The sequence below is a fragment of the Trichechus manatus genome, unplaced genomic scaffold (assembly GCF_000243295.1).
Source record: "Trichechus manatus latirostris isolate Lorelei unplaced genomic scaffold, TriManLat1.0 scaffold00021, whole genome shotgun sequence".
In the NCBI taxonomy this organism is placed as follows: domain Eukaryota; kingdom Metazoa; phylum Chordata; class Mammalia; order Sirenia; family Trichechidae; genus Trichechus; species Trichechus manatus.
Window position 1 is genome coordinate 19,345,036 of NW_004443957.1, and position 18,049 is coordinate 19,363,084.

Genomic DNA, 18,049 nt, shown 5'->3' on the forward strand with positions numbered 1-18,049 from the left:
AAAATTGGAAAATGTACCGATTCAGAGTCATGGATTGTCATTTTCTAGCTGTGGGACTCTGGCTTCAACTTGTTATTGTTAGCTGCCATTGAGTCAGCCCCCAACTCATGGCAACCCCATGCACAACAGAACAAAATCTGCCCAGTCCTGAACCATCTCCATGATTGGTTGCTGATTAGACCATTGTGATCCGTAGGGTTTCCATTGGATGATTGTCGGGAGTAAATTGCCAAGCCTTTCTTCCTAGTCCATCTTAGTCTGGAAGCTCCCTTGAGACCTGTTCATAGCAAGATGCAAGCCTCCATTGACAGACAGGTGGTGACTGCTCATGACGTGCACTGGCCAGGAATCAAACCCGGGTCTCAGCAGGGAAAACAAGACTTCTGCCACTGAACCACCACTGCACATTCTGGCTTCAACCTACTTCTCTGAAATAGGGATAATACACCCTGCATATCTTGCAGGAACAATGATCAGTTGAGAGATTAAATATAGATAGATAGAGAGGCAAATAGATAAATATATAAATATCGGAGCCCTGGTGGTACAGTCGCTAAGAGCTACGGCTGCTAACCAGAAGGTTGGCAGTTCAAATCCACCAGTGGCTTCTTGGAAACCCTACTCTGTCTTATGGGGCAGTTCTACTCTGTCCTATAAGGTCAAATCGTACTTCAGGATAGATCTTGAAATGTTCTTTTTGACAGCGAATGCAACGTCATTCTTTTTAAGTTGTCATTCCCAACATAGTAGACCATATGATTGTCCTATTCACGATGGCCAATATCAGTCCATTTCAGCTCACTAATGCCTAGGATATTGATGTTTATGCGTTTCACTTCATTTTTTACAATTTCCAATTTGCCTAGATTCATACTTCACACATTCCATGTTCCGATTATTAATGGATTTTTGCAGCTGTTTCTTCTTATTTTGAGTCGTGCCACATCAGCAAATGAAGAGCCCGAAAGCTTGTCGCTGTCCACATCATTAAGGTCGACTCTTCTTGGAGGAGGCAGCTCTTCCCCAGTTGCCTTTTGAGTGCCTTTCAACCTGGGGTGCTTATCTTCCAGCACTATATCAGACAATGTTCTGTTGCTGTTCGTAAGATTTTCACTGGCTAATTCTTTTCACAAGTAGACTACCGGGTCCTTTTTCCTAGTCTGTCTTATTCTGGAAGCTCAGCTGAAACCTGTCAGCCATTGGTGACCCTGCTGGTATCTCAATACCGGTGGCATAGCTTCCAGCATCACAGCAACATGTAAGCCCCCTCAGTACATCAAACTGACGACAGGTGGGGTATATGTATATATATATACACCAAAAAAACCCGTTGCCGTTGAGTTGATGTATCTATATCTATATCTATATATATATACCCTTTTGCGAATAGTAAAGCATACAAATGCAAAGGGCATTTATTTGCTGTAGTCCAGAGTCTCCAGGCCCCCTATAAGGGAAGGCCAGCTAGAATTGTTAACTGAAATGCACCTTCCACTAACAGATAGAAACTCTCATCGGTCCTGTAGCTGAAGAAAGTTTTTGTCTATATCAGCATCATTCCAGAAAGACATTGGAAGTTCTAAGCCTTTGTATTTGCACATAAACTTTTAAATTAGCGTCAAGAAAAAATTATTTCAGTCCATGAAACCAAAAACCCAAACCAAGCCTGTTGCCATCAAGTTGATTTTGACTCATGGCAACTCCATGTGTTACAGAGTAGAATTGAGCCCCATAGAGTTTTCTTACCTGTAATCTTTATAGAAGCAGGTTGCCAGGCCTTTTTCCCATGGTGCTGCTGGGTGGATCTGTAGGGCCAACCTTTCAGTTAATAGACCAAATCAAACCCATTGCCGTTGAGTCGATTCCAACTCATAGCGACCCTATAGGACAGAGTGGAACTGCCCCATAGAGTTTCCAATGAGCATCTGGTGGATTCAAACTGCTGACGTTTTGGTTAGCAGCTGAGCTCTTAACCAGTGGGCCAAATAGCTGAGCGTAAAGCATTTTGCCAGCTGGGCACCTCTCAGTCCATGAAAAGGTAGATAATTTCATGGCTATTAAAAAGAAGCACCAAGTAAAGGTAAAGCCCTGGGTTTTCCAGACTTGGGAAGAGAATGAGAAGCAGTGCAGTTCGTGCAAAGCCAGGAGTGTAAGGGAACCGTGGCAGCCAAGAGCAGAGACTGACTGAGAAAAGGATGCAAAGGGCCCAGCTCCCCAGGAAGCATTACTCAGCCGCAGGCCAAGGCCTGCTTCATTCACTCATTCATTCATGCAACATCTGCAATGTGATGGGCCCTGTGCTAGATTCCAAAGATACAGAGCTGAGTAAGACAAGGCCCCTGCTCTTGAGCCATTCTCGAAGAGGTGATGTTCTTGCTGAAGCATCTCTAGGATAACAGTGAGGCAGACGTGCCCCTACACTGGCTGGCTGAACCCCTAGCTCCGTGAGCATCTTTGGCAGCCAGCAGCAATGAGCCCCACAAATGAATGTGAAGTCCCAGGCCTGCAATACAAGGGCAGACCATTTGCTAACACACTGTACTGGTGTCCGACAGTGTTGCTGATTTGGGGTTCCTGTAACATGGAGCCCTGGTGGCATAGTGGTTAAGGGTTTGGCTGCTAATCAAAAAGTCATCTGTTTGAATCCACCAGGTGCTCCTTGAAAACACTATGGGGCAGTTCTACTCTGTCCTATAGGGTCAGTATGAGTTGGAATCGGCTCGACAGCAACAGTTTTTTTTTTTTTTTTAATAACATGATAGCTTTACAGGAAGCTGCTGGAGCTTCTCGGCAGAGATCCCCAACATCTTAAAGAGTCTAACGTTGTGAACCTCTGGCTGAGGTGGAAAACAGATGTCATTGTAGGCTTCCAGCCCTAGCAGAGTACGAGATTTCCCCCTCTGCGCTCCCGAGGCCTTGGGCCCACACTTTTCAGCATTTCTCATATTGCATTACAGCCATTTGTTTACTTGAATTCCCTATTTATCAAACTGTAGAATGAAGTAGAGTGGAGGTTAGATGCCTGGCCTTTGGTGACAGAAGGACTTGGGTTCAAACCCTGACCTGGCCTCTTAAGTGGTGAGATGAAATTAGATAACCTCTGTAAAAATCTGGACTTATATGTGGTAACTGCTATTATTTTCATTCGTTTTGTATATATAAATAATACTAGTTGCTATGAGTAGGAATCGACTCAACAGCAACAGGTCTGGTTGTTTTGTTCTTGTATGTATAAATAATAATAGTTTATCAGTCAAAATTCAGTGCAGGAAACAGAAATAGTTTTATTAATGTTAAGTAGGAAGGGATTTAATCAACGAATAAGGCGCTTAAAAATTATTAGAAGCTGTAGGAGCTTGTAAGAGCAGGTTTTAGGCTAGAGCTCCAGAAAAGGCTCCCAAAACAATATAGAAATGACCTACCAGGGGGGTTATTACCTCTGGGTCACCTCTGGAGTTGTGCTGGAACCAAAAAGCAGCTGCTACCTCGGCTACGACCCCTTCCACTCAAGACCCAAGAAGCTGGAGAATGGACGCTATAGAGAACCAGGGCGGAAAAACCTCCCATTTCCACAATTGTGCTTGCAAACAAAAATGGCTAGAAGGGAGAACAGGTTCTACCTTCCACATCTTATACTGAGTGCATCTAGTTAGTGAAGACAGTCTGCATCTAGAAGCCTGGCTGCAAAGAGTCTGGAAAATATGGTGCTTAGCTTTCTGGGCCTCTCCATAGCCTAGAAGAAGGTTAGTGAACCACTCCACACAATAGCGAACATTTATTGAGCCCCATGTTCCAGGTACACTGCTGTGGACTTTATGCCATGTTAGCTCTTTTAAGCCTGTGAGCAACCCTGTGAGGTAAGTGCCTATTTCACAAACGAGGAAGTAGAGACTTAAGAAAGTTACACTGCCCAGGGTCACACAGCAAGTGGTGAAGATGGGATGTAAACAGGTTCTATCTTATCCTAGAGCCTGGGCCCTTAGCCACTGTATTACACTACTCACCACTGTATTTTGAATACCTAATCCAGGAGGTGACCACACATACTTAATGAATGTTGTTGTTGTTAGCTTCCATGAGTCAACCCTGGCTTATGGCGACTCCATGCACAAAGCATCTGACAATGTTCCATTGTGATCCATATGGTTTCCATTGGCTGATTTTTGGAAGTACATTGGCAGGCCTTTCTTCCTCATCCATCTTAGTCTGGAAGCTCCTCTGAAATCTGTTGAGCATCACAGCAACACTGAAGCCTCCACTGACAGACGGGTGGTGGCTTCACACGAGGTGCATTGACCAGGAATTGAACCCGGGGCTCCCTCACAGGAGGTGAGGATTCTACCATTGAACTACCTATGACTTATCCAATGAAAGTTAGAAGACTCCATTAGTCATGGCTTTAAACAGAAAACTAAGTCTAGTGTGGCCCTTCAGCGCTGAGACCTAAAGAAAATGTCTTTACCTTCTGGGTATGACCCAGGTCAGGAAGGCAGAAAGCTGTCTGCAAAGAACACGGAGGCATGTCCACGTTGGTGGGGTGAGGCAGAGCTGTGTGTACATACACATCAAGCAGGGAACTGGGGCCAGAATATAGGGGGAAGGCCATTCTGTGGATTTGGATACAGGTCACCACTTCCTGCTTCTGAAAGGGATCAGAGGATGTTGATATAGATGAGCCTAATGCGACTGACTCGAGAGATGTTTTCTTCTTCCTGTTTGTTTTTTGAATAGAAAATGAAAATATGATCTTAGAGAAAAACACACACACACCATGAATCGAGCACTCTGGTGGCTGTGATAATGGCCTTTCGCGTGTCTTGACTCTGTTGATAAGTGCAGACAGTAGTCCTCTGAAGAAGCTGTTGTCACACACACCCGGGCACACAGTGACTGAGCAGGCTTACAAACACCTACCGTGGGAAGTGCCTACCCCACTCGCCCTAGACAGGAAGCACAGTCCATGTGGGTGCCTTGGAGGTCTCCGTTTTCCAGGCATAGATGTTAATGCATAAGAGGGGAGCCCAGGACCTAGAGCTGAGGGGACAAAGTCACCACACAAGAGTGGACACTTACAGATACACCATATACATATCACACACACACCGTACACAGACACAAATATGCACACACACACACATTCACACGCACTACCATACAGTACACACATACACGGACACACACACATACATAGACACACTGTACACATACCACATACACCGCACACGCCATTCACCAATATGCACACTGCACACACATCACACATGCACAGACACAGAGACACTCACATATACTACACACACTGCACGCCATACACACACACAGATACAAATATGCACACGTCACACACACCACATACACACACACACACACACACACACACACACACACACATACCCTACTTCTCAAAAAGTGCCTCACTATGGTATACAGGGGAAACCCTGGTGGTGTAGTGGTTAAGAGTTCAGCTGCTAACCAAAAGGTCGGCAGTTTGAATCCACCAGGTGCTCCTTGGAAACCCTATGGGGCAGTTCTACTCTGTCCTATAGGGTTGCTATGAGTCAGAATTGACTCAGTGGCAATGGCTTTGTGTTTTTTGGTTTTTATGGTATATAGGCAGTCCCTGGATTATGAACGAGTTCCGTTCTTAAATCTGTCTTTAAGTCAAATCTGTATGTAAGTTGGGACAGTTCGGTATGGTTTGCATCTAACGTCAGTTAGTCAAATGTTTGTCTCGGTATATAGTGTACTTTTCTATACATAAAAAACATTAAAGAAACACTTCTAGATATACTAAAACATTTAACACAATAATACAGTAAAAATAATAATAATGTTTTGATGCGCATCACAAACTAGTGCCCATTTGTTATTACACACCAGGTATGTACCTCGGATTTTTAATAGAATAGGATTTACAGGGATTGGTACGAAACCGCGGGTTTTACGTAACCCGGCAACTGCCTGTAGTCCATCAAAAAAGTTTAAAATCATGGTTAAGTGGACTATGGACATATAAAGTAGTATACAAAACAATAAAAAAAAAAAGTGAAAAAAACCACAAAAGTTGTATACTCAAAGATAAAATCTTCGTGAAATACATGCTAGTGGCAGAAGGGCAATGCAAGCAACACAAATAATTGAAGTTTAATAATCTTCAGAATTGTTTTCTGTGAATTTATTGAACTGAACAGTAAAACTTTTCAAGTGACTGTTCTCAAGGCCCCAATCATACTGGGTGTGGCTGCTCCTACTGTTTCCACAGGGCATTGTCTGCCAGGCTTCTCGCCCACCCTTTCATTCTGAATGTGTCTGTAGTTCAGGGCCAGCCCAGCACAGCCCTGTGGTGCCTGTTTGATGGCAGAGCTTGCCCCTAACTCCTCCTTGTATACGGTACAGCTTTCCAAGCTCCTTCCGGCTCAAGTTTACAGTCAGGAAATCCCCACAGTTCTTGCGTCATCGTGGATACAGGGAAGTTCAGGGATTTGGCACTGACCTTAGACACCAGCTTCCCAGAGCCCTGATTTGTTCCAGAACTACAACAGTTTTTCTCTGTGTGCCTAGGGGGCGCTCAGACCAGGCATTGGAAATGTCAGAAGTTCCTTTTAGTATTTCTAAGACCCAGGATCAGTCCCCGGAGAAGGACATCATGCTTGGTAAAGTAGAGTGCAGGGGAAAAAGAGGAAGACCCTCAACAAGATGGACTGACACAGTGGCTGCAACAATGGGCTGAAGCATAACTACGATTGTGAGGATGGCGCAGGACCGGGCAGTGTTTCGTTCTGTTGTACATAGGGTCGCTGTGAGTCGGAATCGACTCCACGGCCCCTAAAAACAACTAGACCCAGTAGGGAAGGCTGGAAACTGAAGGAACTGGCAGGTGAGAAAGATGGCTGAGGACGGTTGACCGAGTAGAAGGGGGGCTAGTCGTGAATAGACCTCCAGGATCATTGTCTCATTGAACATCAAATCCAGAAGGGATAATACAAGCCATCAGGTATAACACTTTCACTCCCCAGATGCAAAATCTGAGGCTCACAAGAGTGATGTGATAATATGTTTAAATTAAAAACGACTTAATTCTCAGAGGCCTCAGAAGGAAACAATGTGGCTGATATTTTGATTTCAGACTTCTAGCCTCCAGAACTGTGAGACAATAAATTCTGTTCTTATAAGCCCCGTTCTTTGTGGTCCTTTGCCACAGCAGCCTTGGAAAATTAATACAGGGGCTTAAACAACACATACACACGTACCATTTAGAAGCAAATCTGTGATAGCAAACGGAGAGTTCATCTCTGAGGGAGCAAAGGTTACCAGAAGATAGACAGACAGACAGATAGATAGACAGCAGATAAATCGTCTTGTTCCACAGTATTGTTTTATTGATTCAATGTATGGATCAACGTATTCTGAGTATGAGATTTTATTAGAGAAGCTAATCTGTTGGTATATGTTATTTAGGACTTTACATTTCATTAGATGAATCAAGAAGAATATTATACAAAAGGCACAAGTCAGTCATTCAATACAAGCATGTTCTGCTTGAAGAGAGTTCAAAATACAAGAATCCAAGTTTCAAAAATAAATTGAAGTGTGATTATCTTATTACAAAATATATCTTTTAGTAGTTTGTTTTTTGGTTGTTTTTTTTTTAAAGATATTCCCATTACATATTTTCACCCTAAGGTTTTCAGGGGTAAAAAAGGGTATATCTCAGGAAAAATGATGATGAACTTACGTGTAGTTTTGGCATCCTGAAAATTGTTCTTACTACCTTTATAAAATAGCGATTAACAGGGAAGATGTATGGACCAGCAACGGGAAACCAGAGGCCTAGTTCTACATTTGCTACTAGTTGCTGTGACCTTACACACATCTGTTAACATTTGTAGACCTCATTTTCCTCCTCTACAAAATAACAGCTGGAACCAGATGAGCTCTCCGGGTGCTTCCAAGGTTGCAAAACAGAGTGGAAACATGGAAACCCCGTGGCAACGCAGTCGGACCGACTTGAGCTGGTTCATCGTCATCTTTAACTCTTTCAGCAAGTCTCTTACTTCCCAGACTGCAGTTCCTCTCTGGAGTATAAAATGTATAATATCCACCATGTACGGTTATTTGAACAGTAAATGAAATAATACACATAAAGCGCCTAGACGTTGCCTGCCACATCATAGGTGCTCTGTTATTTTCGTTTTATCCCCACCTCCAACTCTGCCGTTCTACCATCTGAAGATCCATAAATAAAAATATCCTATATTTGACAAAATAATATATATGTAATACTTAACGTCATATTTGCGTTACAATGAACCACACTTACGAGTGTCCTTTTTTTAATGATCTGTGTTTTTTTATGATATATGTATTAAAATATATTTGTAAGTTTATATGTAATGTTTCCAACTCTCAAAGACGAAGAAATATCAGATTTATAAAGATAATAATAAAAGGCAATAATAATGAAAACTGAAAAAAAAAAAAAAATGAGGCGTTTGACTTACGTCTGAACCGAGTTATGACTGAGTCATCAGAAAGGAACCCCATCTTCAGGCAAGGACTACCTGTATTCATTATATAAAATATCAGTTTTTATTTTATAAAGGACAACAGCCACCATTTGACATAGGCTTTGGTGCAAGTACATATCTTGCTGCGGATGTGGCAGTGAAGACTCTGACCTTGTGCTTCGGCAAAATGCAGCTTGGTTTCAAAGTGGGAAGAACCCAAGCTGGGCTGGAGGGCAGGGCCCTGTACCCACACCTCGGCCACAGCTGGCAGCTTTTAGGAGCAGATTTTTGTCCCCCTGTGGTTTTGTTTGATTTTGGTTTGCCTTCTCTTCATTGAGTTTCACAAGCTCTTTACTGACGTCTTTGTTACTTCCACATTCCCTTGTCATCTGCCTCTCCCTTCACCCCATGTTAGTACTCCCTGCTTAGATCATTCCCCAAGCTCCCCTCCCCTTCACCTGGCTACGCCTTCAGGGCTCAGCCTTCCTCATAGACATTTTTCTAAACCATCACCACCCCTGCTATTTGCTTTCATAGCACCCGGTATTTCTCCTTCCTAATGCTGATCACAATTACAATTGCATAAGTTATTTGGTTCACAATAGTCTGTCTCCTTCACCAGGCTGCAAACTCCAAGAAGGCTGAATCCTTGTCTATTGTGTTCATTGACCAATCACTAACACGCATAGGGCTTAGCACATAGTAGGGGCTCCACAAATATCTGCTGAATGAATGGGTGGATAAATGAATGAAAAATGAATGAATGATCCAAGAAGCCAGCTGTCATCCATATGAACCGGCTAGCTCTTTAGTAACAGTTTTGTCCCATTTCTTATTCGGTATTTATTCTCTTCTCCCCTTTGTAGGATTTCTCCACAGCTTCTCCTACACACTCACAATATGAAAAATTCAACCAGAAAGTCCTGATATATCCTAATTCTTGAGAAATTTAATCTTGCCAGAACTGTGACTTACATACATATCCACAAAACCCCCCATGCCCTCTGCTAGGGCAATTTAAATCTACTTTGGGATGGTGCATGTGATATCGAGAGAAGTACATTGACTAGTGTCATCTTACTGACGACAGAGTTCAGTTTAGATTTCACTTTGACTGTTTCTCAGCCCAACAATTCACTACGGAGAATTCTGCGTTCATGATCTTGCCTCTTTCCCCCTTTTCCCTTTGGGAATTTTCTATTCTCATTGGGCCCCCAGTTAACTGAATGAGCAGGTAACCGGGTGGAAGTTCCTAGAAAGGAAGGTGTGTGTTTGAATTAAATCAATCCTTTCTCCTGACAACAAGTGCCCATAGAGCTGAATTTGTGCTTGGGCCCTAGACAGAGAAATGGAGGAGAGAGAAGAATGGTGGGCGGTGGGTTTCTCCCAAGTCGTGGCTCATACCGCCGTCCCTACTTCTCTCTTCATGTTTCTCTCCTTAATGGGATAGCAACATGACTGCTTCTCTGCTGAACGGTAAGTCGTTTTCTTCTTCCAGTTCAGTCCGACTGGGGATCAAGTCGAACAACCACAGGCAGTTACATAAGAAACATTTTCCAAAATAATTTTCTAGAGCCTTGCTGGGCCTGGGTCAACCTTCAGGTTTCCTGATGATATGACTTTGTTCTCGTTTCCTCCTGATACCTGATACAGCGCTACAGTTATTGTGCTGGGCACCAGCGAGTGCCCCTTTCTCAAAGTCCCAGAGGTAAATTGTCATTATGAAGAAAACAATAGCCCAAGTCTGTGTGTGGAGGGTATATATTCAAGGATGCTGTGTTTAATTTCCTTGCTTCCATGAATAGTCTTCAAAATGAATAGCTTCAAAATTCCTGTTATAGCTCTGTTTTGTTGTTTTTTTTCTTTAAATAGCATATCAGGGGTTCCCCACTTCAGCCTAAATGCTGCACATTTCAGGGATTCAGACCTGTCTGGGTGTGTGTGACAGAAAGGCGGACAAGAATCACTTTGGATGGGGATTTGGGTGACAGGAGTGTATACCCTGGGAGAGGAGTGAAATTGGCCACCTCAGACATTACTAGACCCCGTCCCTTGGCCCTAGGGACTGTGTCTGAGCTTATGGAAGGAGGATCTGCAAACGGAAGCTACAACAGCCGGTTTCAAAGCTGGAGATGTAGACAGCACAATTCTGATGCCAGGGTGACAAAGGGTAACTGAAAGTGGGAAGGAGAAACATTCTGTCTGCTTCTGTGCATTCTGCTGTGGTGTTTTGGGCATACTGTGGTCTTCTGAGAAAGTGACTGCTTGTTGGTCTATAGCTTTGGAGAACTAGGAGGCAGCAGCAGGGACACAGACATCAGCACTGTCATGGAAGGCACAGTGGTGCTGGGGTGTCCTCAAATGACTTCTCAGGCAGCGACTATCAATAAAGCGGTCATGGCAGAAGAGGAAGCACATAGCAGATGCCTGTGGTAGCACATGCGCACATGGGGGTGCCTAAAGAGTCCTGGAAATAAATTGGGGACAGAGATCTCACAGAGGGGAGTGAAGGTTACAGGAACAGTGAAACAGTGACAACTATTGATAATACGATTGTATTTGTACCCACGGTCAGGTGAAGCAGGGGGAAAACATAGGTTACAGTAGAATTATAAAATGTCAGTGCTAGGAAGGAGCTTAGAGATTATCTAGTCAGAAATCCTTCATGGCACAGGTGATGAACATGAGGTCCAAAGAGGTTAAGCTACTTGCCCAAAGTTTCACAGCCAATTAGCAACATAGCTAGGAGGAGTACTCAGTTCTCCCGAGTCCCAGCCCATGACACTCATGGACTCCTCACATTCCTGAAATGTTTGTAGGGCATTAAGGGCTTCTTTTGTTTATGGGGAAGAAGTGTCTTCCTGGTGCATATTACATTGAGCAAAGCCCAGGATGCCTTAAGTCATATGGAACTTGTGGTGCTTTTGAGCACACCATTGAGAAATACCTGTTAGGTGGAGCCTTGCTAGCATTTACTGCAAGAAGCAGCTGCTTTGACTGGGGCTTGGAAGTTCAGCAAGGAGAATGTGTAGCCTCACAGAAACAAATCATCAGCCAGATCTAGGTGCTTTCAGTCTATTCATCTGCCGATTCGCACACCTTCACAGACAGATGTTTTTCCTACTCAACACTGGAGAGATCCACAAAGTGTGTCCTGAACTAGGGCAGCATGGCACAATTTTTTGCATCAGTGTGGTGGTTTTTGTTGTTGTTGTTGTTTTTTAAATCAAAATTCTCTCTGCTGATGTTTCTGCTCATTTTCTCGTGATTTGTCCTGTGCAAAATGGAAGCAGTGTGTTATTGTTGTCTTGTATTTCTTCATGAAATCTGGTCACCCTTCAGCCTGCACAAGATGAAACAGCCCAATTCCTTTACCCATTGACTTCTAGGAAGTGGGACCAAGGTAGTCTCTTGTTATGGAATATTCCAGAAGCTCAGGATACAACGTTCCAAATCTCACACATTCATTTTTATTTTTTCACCCTTATTTCAGTATTAATAAACCTACTAAATTTTGTCTAGCCTGAAGAACGCAGGAAATGTCTTCTTGGCTTTAACAAGGTGCATATCACTTTGCTGGGTAATTTAAAATTTAATTTTAAAAGCACACACACACTTTTTAATTTAATTATACAATCAATCCACTAAAAAAATACGCACACACTACAGATATAGTTCTCTCCTTTGAAAGATCACTGTACGGGTGGGTAAGTGTTGATATAGAATAAACAAATGGCCACCAGAATCCTTTTCAGGCTTATACAGACACTCCAACCTCACTGCGCCTCACAACAGTCTTGTGAATGGGCCCAAACACCCCAGACACTTTTATATTATTTCTTTCCCTCTCACTCCCTGACTCCCCTGCCACCCTTTACTCCCTCATTTTCTTCTCAGTTTGGCTTCACAAATGACCATAGTAATAGAATATAAGACTGTCTTTGAATTATTTTTGGTGGCTCCCACATCATGGCCTGATATACCCTTGTATGTTGTTGTTGTTAGGTGCCGTCAAGTGGGTTCCGACCCATAGCGACCCCATGTACAACAGAACGAAACACTGCCCCTTCCTGCGCCATCCTCACAATTGTTGTTATGCTTGAGTCCATTGTTGCAGTCACTGTGTCAATCCATCTCATCGAGGGTCCTTCTCTTTTTTGCTGACTCTCCACTTTACTAAGCTTGATGTCCCTCTCCAGGGACTGATCCCTCCTGATAACATGTCCAAAGTATGTGATACGTAGTTTCTCCATCCTTGCTTCTAAGGAGCACTCTGGTTGTACTTCTTCCAAGACAGATTTGTTCATCCTTTTGGCAGTCCATGGTGTATTCAGTACTCTTCACCAACACCGCAATTCAAAGGCATCAATTTTTCTTCGGTCTTCCTTATTCATTGTCTGGCTTTTGCATGCATATGAGGCAACTGAAAACACCATGGGTTGGGTCAGGCGCACCTTTGCCTTCAAGGTGAAATCTTGCATAACAGGTCAAAACTTGTCTTGCTTTTTTGGTCCCAGCCTGTGTGCAAAGCCAGAGAGGGTCTGTCACAATAGGCCTATTGACCATATGGGAGACAGACTCTTTGGAGCCATAATTTCATTCTGCAGTGAAGTAATGGGACTTAAGAAGGGGATGAGCCTTGTCTTAGTTATCTAGTGCTGCCATAACAGAAATACCACAAGTGGATGGCTTTAACAAAGAGAAATTTATTCTCCCACAGTCTGGTAGGCTAGAAGTCTGAATTCAGGGCGCCAGCTCCAAGGCAAGGCTTTCTTTCTCTCTCTGTCAGCTCTGGGGGAAGGTCTTTGTCATCAGTCTTCCCTTGGTCTAGGAGCTTCTCCACGCAGGAACCCCAGGTCCCAAGGACACGCTGTGTTCCTGGCGCTGCTTTCTTGGTGATATGAGGTTCCGCTGTCTCTTTGCTGGCTTCTCTCTTATATATCTCAAAAGAGATTGACTTAAGACACAGCCTAATCTTATAGATTGAGTCCTGACTCATTAGCATAACTGCCTCTAATCCTGCCTCATTAACATCATAGAGGCAGGATTTACAAAACATAGGAAAATCACGTCAGATGACAAAATGGTGGACAATCACACAATACTGGGATTCAGGGCCTAGACAAGTTGATACACATTTTGAGAGGACACAATTCAATCCATAACAAGTCTTGATCAGGTTTCTGGTTGAGCTCCACCTCCTATCCAATGCAGCCCCATGACACCCTAGGATATGCTCACATACAGAGCATGCTCTTGGGCCTGGCTATAGATTTGTATACCTGGACTCCTACTCACTTTCCCTAGAAAAAGATCTTATGTGAAGAATGTCTCATTCTTCCCACAAAAAAGACATCAATTCTTAAGAAAGCTTGCTATAATAGAAATAACAAATGCCAATTATTGGACCACCCAGGGTAAGATGAAGCCAGCAAGATGAAGCTCAACAGAATTTGGGGAAATTTGCAGAGATTAAAAAGAAAAATTCTATAATAAAACCATTATCAAAGGTTCAAGGTTCAAGTGTTGTCATAAAGACAGATGAGGCATTATTCACCCCTGTGGTCCCAAAGGAAGTCGTAAGAGTTCTCAGAACAACTCCCATGTCCGTCTACCAGGAGATATTGTCAGTGGCAGAGCCTGGCACAGTTATGTCACTGATCAAGTTCCACAAGATAGAGATAACACAATGGGCATGCCCCTATGACCAGTAACTGCTCTGGGATAGTCCAAGGGAACAGTTCATGGCTTGAGAGAGAGACAGAGTTATGGATCTTTTACCTCCGACCTCCCAGCCTGACCCCATAAAACTGAAGTTTTTGTCAATGGACATAGTTGTCTTGGTCAAAGATGTTACAACCAGTAACAAGCAAATGGAATGGTTCTCTGGAGGAAACAATCTTCCACTCTTAGAGGAAGAAGTTTTCAATTGCCATAATAAGGGATCTATAAAATGTGGAAGGAGCACTGAGATCATGTAGAAGGTTTCAGGATTAAGAAAATGAACGTTGAAAACAAAGGGCAAGACAATCATTTTGAAGAGACAGTATAGTCACTTAGAAGAAATCTATGGGACTTCAGAACACTTGGTTATTGCTTAGGGGAATACACATGTAATTTGTCTTCTATGTATTACTTCACCTCTAGACTCAGACAGAGCTCATATGTGCAATATCTAAATATCTGGCAAAATGCCTGGCATATAGCAGATACTCAACAAATGTCTATTGAATTGATTAGAATCCAAATATAAGCAAAGAAAAGAACCAGTCAATATGGAAATCAGGGTTCCCTGTAGGAACCCAGATTGTTGGCCACCAGAATTTCTCTTACTTCGCCTGAATTAGTCTGACACTTGTTAAGGTTCTAGAGTGGCACTGTTCAGTAAACTAGCCACCAATCACATATAGCTATTTAAATTTAAATTAATTAACATTAAACAAAATAGAAAATTCAGTTCCTTAGTCATACTAGCCACATCTCAAGTGCTCAATAACCACATGTGGAAGTGGTTACCATATTGGACAGTGCAGAACATTTCCATCATTGCATAAGTTCTATTGAACAGTGCTGGCCTAGAGGGTTTAAGAGAGCCTTAAAATTCAATTTAACTTTCCACAAAGTCAGACATTTTGGATTTAGGAGCATGTGAAGAGAATGGGGAGATTTCCAGGAACTCCAGCAGGTTTCACAAATGCCTTTTTCTGATTCTCAACTCTTTCTTCTCAAGGAAGGAGAAAGGTTCCCTAACCCAGGATAGGGGTCACCATACTTTTTCTGGAAAGGGCCAGATAGTAAATAATTTAGGTTTTACAGGTTAAGAAGTTAAATTAAAGATATTATGTAAGTATTTATATAACAAGAGAGAAAATGAATTGCTACCAAATTTTTATTGATGAAATTCAAAACTTTATTTTTTTTGAACACTGGAATTTGAATTTCATATAATGTTCACAAGTCATGACATATTATCCTTCTTTTTTTGTTTGTTTTTTTTTTCCAACAATTTAAAAATGTAAAACCCTTTCTTAGCTAATGGGTTGTCCAATAATAGGCAGTGGGCTAGATTTAGCCGGTGGACAGTACTCTGCCTACCTCTGGCCTAGGACACCAACTGGCCAACTTCATGGTCAGGGGAGGAGGCTACGAGGTTAAACAGCAGAAGTAGCCCATGCTAGACAACTGGCTGGCTTCTCTCAGGAGCTAATTTTTAGAGGTCTTGTGAAAACAAAATGGGTAGCTTATGCAGAGTATGTGGAAAGCCTCCCTCAAGAAGCAAGAGTGACATCTGACTCACCCTCTTAGATTTGGGAACTGTCACTCAAGATGGAGATGATTCTACTTCCTCCATCCAAAGAAAGCTCTTTAGGGAAAGAAGTAATCACTGAGACATGAGGAGGAAAAATAAGAATTACCTTCCTGAGTCAGTCAAGCCTTTTACAGAGGTTATGGAGGTTTCTCAGAAGAATTTTTAGAGACGAGAATTAGAAGGAGAAGGCCATAGGAACCTGTGAGTCTTTTCCTTGTCCAGTCACCTTCTTCACCTGAAAGGGAACCCCAGAGGGTGTTGAAGGGAGAAGCAGGAGATAGGAGAGAAAGAATACAGAAGTTTGGACTACATCTGCAAAAAAAAAGAAGGGTTTTTGCGGAAAGAATGACATGAAAATGTGAGGGAATAGAGAGGTGACGAAGTCAAGGGCATCCTTTAGGTAGATTAAAGAATTGAGGACCACTGCTTAATGTAAAGAACATTCACTAGACTAGGGATTGGGCCACGAAGGTATTTTTGTCTAAGTCTTATATATAGTCCACATCATTTTGGTATCATATTCTCCATATTTAAAATAGTGAAAATGATATTTTTCTCCTCCTGCTGCCAAAAAAAAAAAAAAGAAAGAAAGAAATCTCTTTGGAAGATTAATAAATATGTCACATTTGCTTAGTTTTTTATCTAATTTTTTCTATTTGCCACCTACTCCTGTCTTCCCCTTCTCCCCATTCATGAAGTCTTTATCTTCCAACAAAAATGAATTCGCAACTGCCTCCTCTGAGAACCTGGGGTACCTGTGTGTCCTTTTATAATATTTTGCTCTGTCTGCCTTCCTTACCAAAGTAGAAATTCCTCAAGGGTTGACATCTCTTTCCTCTCTATATAGCCGCAGGATCTAGCATGTTCCTGGCATTTAGTAAGCAGTGAAATGTTTGCTATAGGAGTAAATGAATCACTGGGCATTCCACCCATTACATCACTAAGCCCTAGATCAATATGTTGGGCAAACAATAGGGAGTGGTGAGGATTGTGTCGAGGGCGTGCCCCATTTTATGCATTAAAAAAAATTTTTTTTTTAACCTTTAAATTCTGTATTGGCACAACAAAGTGCATCTGCAAGCTAAATTCAGCCTGTAGACATCCAGTTTCTGACTTGCTAAAGATAGTGCGGGTACTGTTATTCCCATTTACCAAGTGAGAAGCATAAGATTAAGGAACTTGCCCAAGGTCACACATAAAGTTAGTTACTGAATCAGAACAAACATCCTGGTCTCCAGTCTCAGCCACAGCTTTTCCTTTCAAGCATGTAGTTATTTCAAGAGAGCTTTACCATTAGAAACTGAACATTCTGTGGGCTAAGGAAAAGCAAGCCATGAAAATTTCCTGAGGGTAAGTAGACAGGCCTTCCTCGCAGTCTTGCCCCTGGCCTTTCTGCATTCTACCGTTTGACCAATGTTGACATTCCATCCTAGGGTCTAGAGAGTGGAACCCACCTACATTGTGGGTTTGGATGCAGGAGAGATAATGCATAACAAATCTTCCCTGGAGTGAAGTAGCTAAAAAGAAGCATGCAGGGAATGAAAACTACATGGAAGTTGTTTGATACTTCTCAGATTTGAGAGGAACAGGGCAGAAGCCTAGAATTAAGATGTCATAACCAGTCCTAGTTTCATGCTACATGACTCATCCTTTTTCCAAGGCTGTTCCGTTTCCTTTAGTACAACTACTACTCTAGTGGGAACAAGCAGTTCATGTTCTTACTCATTTATCAACGGTTAACAAACTGTCTGCATCACTATTATTAACATCATCACCACCATCACCATCATCATGCACATATGTCTAGTGCCTCACAGTTTACAAGATATTTTCATATTCACTCTCTCATTCCATGCTTACAACAGTGCTCTGAGGACAGTCCTACGGTAAGAATCAGAAGTGCTGAACTCATTGCCTTTTCTTTGGGCCTTAAAGTTGTTGTTATAGTATGAAAGTCAAGACAGGGTCAAAAAAGGTACTATTGGATAACCTGGGAGAGAAAGACCCTTTAAAATAATTTTCTCTTTGATGGTCGTTTTGCTGGGATCATTTTTTTGGTTCTTCTCTTAGTTTAATGAAGAACATTAGTAATGAAGATTATAATCAGAAGAGTAATCTCCCAAATTATCCTTTTGTAAAACAAGACTAAGACCCATAGGGTCAAGTCATATGTAAAATGATAACAATAAATATATAACAAGTGAATAACAATAATGTTGTTGTTTGTTGCCAT